Source organism: Hoplias malabaricus, chromosome 16 (genome assembly GCF_029633855.1).
Source record: "Hoplias malabaricus isolate fHopMal1 chromosome 16, fHopMal1.hap1, whole genome shotgun sequence".
Taxonomy (NCBI): domain Eukaryota; kingdom Metazoa; phylum Chordata; class Actinopteri; order Characiformes; family Erythrinidae; genus Hoplias; species Hoplias malabaricus.
The window spans coordinates 10,499,749-10,507,702 of NC_089815.1; positions in this window are offsets into that span (position 1 = coordinate 10,499,749).

Genomic DNA, 7,954 nt, shown 5'->3' on the forward strand with positions numbered 1-7,954 from the left:
TTTTTTATGTATTTTTAATGTTTCATGACCCCGCTTAACAAGAATAAAACATTGCTAGCAGTATGCTGATATCTCAGAAGTTAGCTGGTAAATGTTCAGTTCCACCTTAAATAGTGAAGCAATTACATTTAAGGTGCAACATTTAAGGTGGAACTGGGCATTACTAACAAGAAGCTACCTAATACGAAGCTGAATCACAAAAGACTTAGGAGTGGGTGATAATATATGATTGTGAAACACTTCTGAAGGCATATGATGCTCTAAATTTAACCACAGTTCAGCAGCTCTCCTCTTGTATCGCTCCAGACCTGCAGAGCTGCCTATAGCACCTCCAACTGCCTGGAAATGAAAAGCTGCTGTTTTTCATTTTCGTTCTTGTGAGATATCAGGCTCTCGAATGGTCGTCCCGTTTCATAGGGAATGATTTTAAACACTACACCTCATGACCTTGTTTCAAGAGGCAATATGACACTCCAAAACAAGGGGTTTCCCCCTTATAGTCTGATATTGAACTGATATTCAAACGTAAGCTATTTTAGAATTACAGGCTTGTTATTAACAAAGATTTACTTTTGTCCAGTGTGCAGCTGAGACTTGATTAACAACCCCAGAGACTCCTGACTTGATTCAGACTTGGACCCTACGTCAGGCCTCAGACTTAAGACTTGCCTTGCACTCGGACCCCAAAGACTCTGGACTCGACTCAGACTTGAGGCTGGACTCGGACTGGGACCCCTGAGACTCCGGAGACTCCCGACTAAACTGGCTTATGCAAATCTGTGTTGATGAAGCTCCCTATCTCCATTTCCATATAAAGTGCCTAATGTATGGCCATGCTCATCGACCAGATTAGCAATGGCACAGACTGTCCTACCACTCACATCATCAGCAAAGATGAGACAGCCCCACCTCGACCTGACAAATGACATGAAGTATCGCCAGGCGAGGGCGGGTGATAAGCTTTTGATAACTGCAATATAATTATTATTGCATTTTTACTCTTTGCAACTCTACTTAATTCTATTTATGTCCAGAATCCAATTCCTCCCAAATAAAGGCATCAATTTCCGTTGGTTACTCCACCAATATAGCTTAGAATAATGAACTCATTTCACTGTTGTATGGAAATTGGGTCTCATTACAATAATTTTGCCTGATACACAAGCCACCCGATATTAAGAGCAAGGCCCTACAGTCATGGAGGGGGTTATTATGCTATACATCACAAACTGCATTAGGCTTATAAAACCTGTCACAAAAAAAAAAAAAAAAAAAAGGTTGGAAACTTTCAGCACCCAGCCCTGTGGGTTAATACATCTCCTCCAGAGAGGAGCCTGCAATGCATCAGCTACATTTCAGCGCACCGCACAAATGAATTTTCTGCAAGGTTACAGGGTTTCCAAGCAATTTTGGATTCGTCCATTCTGACTTCTTACCCGTCAGGCTCGTTTTGGAGAATTCCTGGGGTGGTTAACAGCTGTGAGGTCTTCTGTACTGTCTCGGCGAAGAAATTTAAACCTGGAAATATTTGGATGTTTATTCAGAAAGATGCAACAACTAACTTTTTATGATATAAATTCATTTAATGCTTTAGCAGTTTTAGTGAAGCTGGGCAAGGTTTATACACTGAATGATCACTGGATTAGGAACACCTACACTATCTACACTCATCGTCCAATTTATCAGCTCTACTAATCATACAGGAGCTGGAACACCCTGCTCTTCAATGGTCAGGACGCTCACAGGACCACCAGAGAGCAGCTATGATTTGGGTGGTGGATCATTCTCAGCGCTGCAATGACACTGACCTGGTGTTGTGTTAGTGTGTGTTGTGCTGGTATGAGTGGATCAGACACAGCAGTGCAGTTAGAGTTTTTAAAGCCCTCAATGTCACTTCTGGACTGAAAACAACAACCAGAAATATCCAGCCAGTGGGTGTCGTCCTGTCTGTCTTTACATCTCCAAGGAGAACCAATGAGATAGGTGTGTCTAACAGAGTGGACAATGAATGGACACAGTGTTTAAAAACTCGAGCAGCATTGCTGTATCTGATCCACTAGTACCAGGACAACACACACCAACACACCATCATTACGTCAGTGTCAGCACAGCGCTGAGCTTTTAGACAACAGAAAAACAGATAACGCATTTTGACCAAAAGAACTCTGGTTCTGGTTCTGTTCAGAACCAAGGATTCACAAAGGGCATTGCACAGCATCAGTAAATAGAAGTGAGGCATGGTTTCTGCTGAAAAATCTACTGTTCTTTGGTTCCCGCTGCTAACTAACTTTTAGGGATCTGGAACCTATTTTTGTTGGTGGAAATTTGCAGAACGGTTCACAATTAGGTTTCGCCAACTGGAACGTTGCTGGAAATATCCAAATTTTAAAAAACAAGAACCGAGAGGAGGATATTGCTTTTTTCTGCTCCATAGTGGTAATATTTACTGATTTTTGCTGTTTTCTGCCATTTAAGGTGGAATGTCTTCAATCTCGGCAGACAAACAGCATTACTGAAAGTTGCAAATGAGTTTCTATGGTAATTCAAACAGTTAATATAAACCTTACAGACCATTTAAACTTCAGCCATTAACAAATATATGTCATTTTCCCCCCGCAAACATACCATTCCACCTTAAAACACGCAGAGCTCCTGAATGTAAACAAACCAGAGAGAACATAACTTCCCCACAATCCTAGACATCCCTTTTAATGAAGATAAAGCTGGAAAAAGTACAGTCAAACCAGTCCTTCCTTAGAGAGGATAATCCTGACATGATGAATAGAAGCTGGTGGAGGAAGAGTTAGGCCACAATCCTCATGTTTTTCCCTCTGACCCGGTTTCTCCTTCAACAGCGTCTTGCACATAAACATAAATGTCCTCCTGAAAACACAGTTATCACTGAATGGATTTACAACTAATATATAACCTGCTAACTATAACTTTAGCAGTAGCACCAGCCTGCTAACCATAGCCTTAGCTTTAGCCTTGGTCTGCTAACTTTAACCTTAACACTAGCCTCAATACAATACAATACAAGTCATGGTTTATAACAAGAAGATTCAATATTTCCTGAATGAACAGGGAAGGCAAATTCATCAACCAATAGACTGAATTGATCAAAATGAAACAGTTACAGAAAAGGATTTAATGAATGAACACATTCAGAAAACCTCTTCCTTCCATAATTAAAAAATCGAATTATGGCTATTGAGAGAGCCTATGACTTTTTACTTCCTTTAAATATAGTTGGGGCTTTTGGGAGAGACACATGACGTAATTGATCAATATTAACACCCCCCCCACACCCCCCCACACATACACACTTGTGCACAATGTTGTTATGAAAGCTCAATGACAAAAGTCTTCTTAAAGACTTAAGTCATTCTTAAAGTATACCTTGATCCAAAGTAAATATGACTGTCATTGTCTATGACAGAGTATATTTCACTTTTACAGCACTGTCCTAAAATGGGGGTGGGGAGGAATAGTTTCCTACCCTTCTCCAAAAGTTACATAATGCAGTTTCTGCAATGCTGAGTCCTGTGTAGCAACAACAGAGGCCCTATTCTCCCTATTACAGATCACTGGAGCATCACACTGATTTAGAAGCTATAATTTTAAGGTCAAAATCCTACCTACTGTTGCTTTCAAACTTTACAGTTTAAGCCCAGCTGCCTTGGATAATTTACAGTAAATGCACAGCTGCCTCAAATATTTTTTCTTTCTAATTAATTTCTGCACTGACTCAAAATGACCAGGCCTGGTTCTGCAGAATGACCAGCACTTAGCATGACTCACCTGAGCTCATCAAGACCGCGTGATTGCGGGGGATCTGAGCTCCACAACAGATGCCAGTCTTAGGCGGGCACCATAATGTGGCATTATTTTAATTGCTTCATTTCCATGGAGCAAGCTGCTCACTTCTTGACAGTTTGTCATAGTTCTTAGGGAGGGAGAAGAGAAGCGATGCATCTGCTAGCGATGCGAGAATCCCACAAAGGAGGTGTCAATAGATGCAGCCGTAATTGCCACAGCTTGGAGGAGAAGTGCAGGTTTTTAGCTTGCTCTCACAAAGCAGGAGAAGTGAAGCCCTAGCTGGGCTAGCAGGGGTTTGGAGACAAAGCAACCAAAGTGCAGTAATTGTTTGGCGAGCTGCGTGGCAGCAGGGACGTGTGATGCTGAAAGCGACACTTGCTTGCGCGAGGCACCTCCAGCAGTCAAACGTGATTCTGCAATCACCAGACGCTCCTGTTGGAAAAGGTAATCTTTAGTAACAATCAATTACAATGCGCTTCCCTCTTTTGTCTGCCACTCCGCTGGCGGCTCGCAACCCACACGGCGAGACTCCTCTGGTAAATATACAGCCTTTCTCTTTGAAACGTCCACGGGAAAACACAGAAGCACACCACGCTGGAAGGGGGTGAGCAGCAGAAGCCGGCGGAGGCAATTCAGATGAGGCTCTCTCGCAGCCAGGGAGGCATTTTTGTGGTTAGCTCTCATTATACAGATGGAGTTACTGTGTTGTTTCCTTTTTTAAAGACATCTGTTGTGGTCGGGCCTGGATGTGCCCGTCTAGCTGCTAACAGGCAGAAATAGAGGTCAAACTTTAAGTTCTTTAAAAAAAATAATAAGCCATGCCTGTGGTGTTTGTCCCGTTTCTTTGTATTCTTTGTCGTTGAGCCAGCATTTAGCAGAACCCACTGCTCATTTTCAAGGCTAACAGCTCGTGGAAGGGTCTCGCCAAAGTTCCACCTCGCCTCAGGCCCCGTCCACATGGATCTGGGTATTTTTAAAAAATGAGATTTTCCTCACAAATTTTGTGAAAATATCCCCATTTTGACTTATACAAAAATGGTTGCATTTCCATGCCACTCCAGTAGGGGGCTATAGTACGTTTTAAAGATAGACATGAAAAGATGTTTTTCCCCATCCACATAAGAACACCGACAATGACTTTTAAAGCGTATTTTGAAAACCTCCATTTTCAGTGGCCTAAAATGTTGTTTTTCTGTGGACGAGAGGCCAAAACTCCGACCAAAACCTTTCCATAAGTTAATATTAGATGTTATGCAATGCAATGATCATAAATTTGACATCTCCCACATTTTCCTTGCACTCTGTTGAAGTCCGTACATTTTGAGGAGGCTGAGACTAGTTGATCTTTGGAGTGAAATCAATGGAAATTGTGGTGACTTTACTGTGTCCAGGCCTGCCGTAAAGAACACCCGGCTTGAGTTAGATCTCACAGAGTTATAAAAACTTTACCTAAAAGCTATTCGGAAATACGAAGCATTCACCACCCTTTCAATGGCGCTAGGGAGACACGGATTTGTGGTGCGACACAGAGATGGTCATACACAGGGATTTAAGGCCTAACATTTCAATTACGGACCCTGGGCGAAAGACGTGGGAGCTTATTTCCCATAATTAACCTAAAATAGAATATATCATCACACAATGAGTTCATTTTTAAAGCAATCACCATACAATTTTCCGTTTGATTATGAACGTGGTTTGTGACCATACTGGGCGCCTATTGAAAAGCTAATTAATTTGCTAGCGAGGACAATTATCAGAGAGCTCATCATTAGCATTTTTCTTGCCCTCCTAATTTCTCTCTCTCTCTCTCTCTCTCTCTCTTTCTCTCTCTCTCTCTCTCTCTCTCTCTCTCTCTCTCTCTCTCTGTGATAGAGAGACCGGGGCTTACTGGGGCCCGCGCTAAAACCTTTTGGAAATGTCAATGACTCAGGACTGCCTGGTAAAGATGGAGACTAGAGGAGACTAGCTTTTCCTCCATCAGACCTTGCTCTCTCTCCTCAACACACAAGCCTGCTCGCTCGCCCGCCCGCCTTCCTGCCTTGCTGCCTCCCTGCCTGGCTGGCACTGGTGCTCCGGCACTATTGAATTGAATGGTCCACAGATTACTCCATTATTCCTATATAGCAGCATTGCGGGGTGGACTAAAGGCCCATTATCTGAGTGACTGAGACCATCGGAACTTATTACATGTGTGACCTTTAAAAGCCTTTCACCGTGATGGATCTCAGGTGAGAATTTACTGGAATCAATTTTTTATCCGGCGGCGCAGGGAGGGCTCCGGCGGCAAAAAACGACCACCGGCGAAAGAGCGAAAGAGGGAACGAGAGAGCGAATAGGGTCCAGGCCTAGGCCTGGGCAAAACACTCACTTATAAAGACGAATCCAGCAGGCCAGTGGGAGATGGGCAGGATAATAAAGCACCTCTAATGCCTTTGTGTCCTCTTCCCCACAAATTAAAGAGACTTTGAACTGGATGGGGCCAGAGTGGGAGGGGTGGATTGGAGTGGGAAGTTGGGGGTGGGGGGGTGAGAGGGAGAGGGAGGGGGATTGCCAGAGCATTGTGCTTAATCAAGGTGGAAATACAAAGCCGGTGAGCGTGCTCCCCAAAGGTTCACATCAAAAGGTGCATCCTACTTTGTGCGCTATTTAATCAGTTAAAACACAGATGGCAGCCTGCCTCCATTAATTAATCATATATGAAGCAGCCGGCTACCTGCTCCACCGGAAAAAAAGAAGTGTGTCAGTGCTACCGAGATCTAATTTGGATTTCAGTGTTTTAGACTCCAAGTTCTGCTGCTTACACACCGCACCCTCCACCAAAATAAAAAAGATAGAAGAATAAAAACAGAAATAAAAAAACATTAATAAATAACAGAGCACTTACACCACAAAATGGAAGGGCTTTTATTTTGTTAAAACTGTCAGGCACAGTTTAAAATGATATTTAGCCCTTGAACCTCCCCTCTTCCTCCAAATCCTCCTCCTCCCCTCGGACCGAAAGCTTCGGCGCTCACTTGGCTCAGGCCGAAAAGCGCCACTGAAGCTAGCTCTTGGACTATGACTCAGACTTCAGTTTCTTGCCTCTACAAGCAGAGATCACAAGGGACATCAAATACAAGACGAGGGCATCTTTTAGTTAAAAGGATAAATAAATAAATAAAGTAGTAAATAAGTAATAAAAAATAGCCACACTCTGCTTCAAAGCAAATTTATTTCATAATTAGCCTCTAAATTTCACTCATGGCAGCAGCGTCAACGCAAAGGCGCCTGTCAGAGGCTTGGGGTTTTAAGCTGCAGAGTTTTACCACGGAGAAAAGAGAAGGGGGAAAAAAAAAATGGCAAATTAGTACTTGAGGAATGTCAGCTCCCCCAAAAGATGTTCGGCGCACTGTGAACGCTGACCTGCTTTCGCTCTTTCTACACACCTCTCCATAATGAGACGAGTCGGAGAGAGTCAGAGGTAAGTGAAGACACATTGAGGCGCGGTTGTTCCTGTCGGTGGGCTGTGAAACTTCAGCAGGTGTTGACCTGTGACCTTTGGAGACATCCCACCCAGACGGGCCATATTTTGACCTTTCCTGATTGTAGGCCCAGCTCGGTATAACCTGATAAGGCTCTTAAAATAACACTAGGTGGTATTTTTTACCTTAGTATTACTTAGTATTTAAAAGTATTAGTATTCATTGTGATGCTTCAGCGGCCTGTAATAGGAGAATAGTGCCGGTGTTGCTTGTAATCTGGACTCATCACTGCAGAAACTGCACTATGTAACATTTGGGGTCGCTGTCCCTGAGTGTCCTAGGATCCTAGGACAGTGCTGTAAAAGTGAATAATGCTCTAGAACAGTAGGGGGAACCCAAAAGCAAAAATACCAAATCGTACCTAGTGTTCATTTAAGAACGGAACCAAAACAATATATATATACGTTCATAATTCTGTTAAGATTAGGGTTTAAAATGTGCAGCTGCATTACTGCATTTGAACTGTGGGAGGAAGTCAGAAAACCTGGAGGAAACCCACACAGACTCAGAGAGAACACACCAAACTCCCCACAGACAGTGAACAAAGGTAAGGATTGAACAAAAGACCCCAGGTCCGCGGAGCTGTGTGTTAGTGACACTGTGCTACTCCC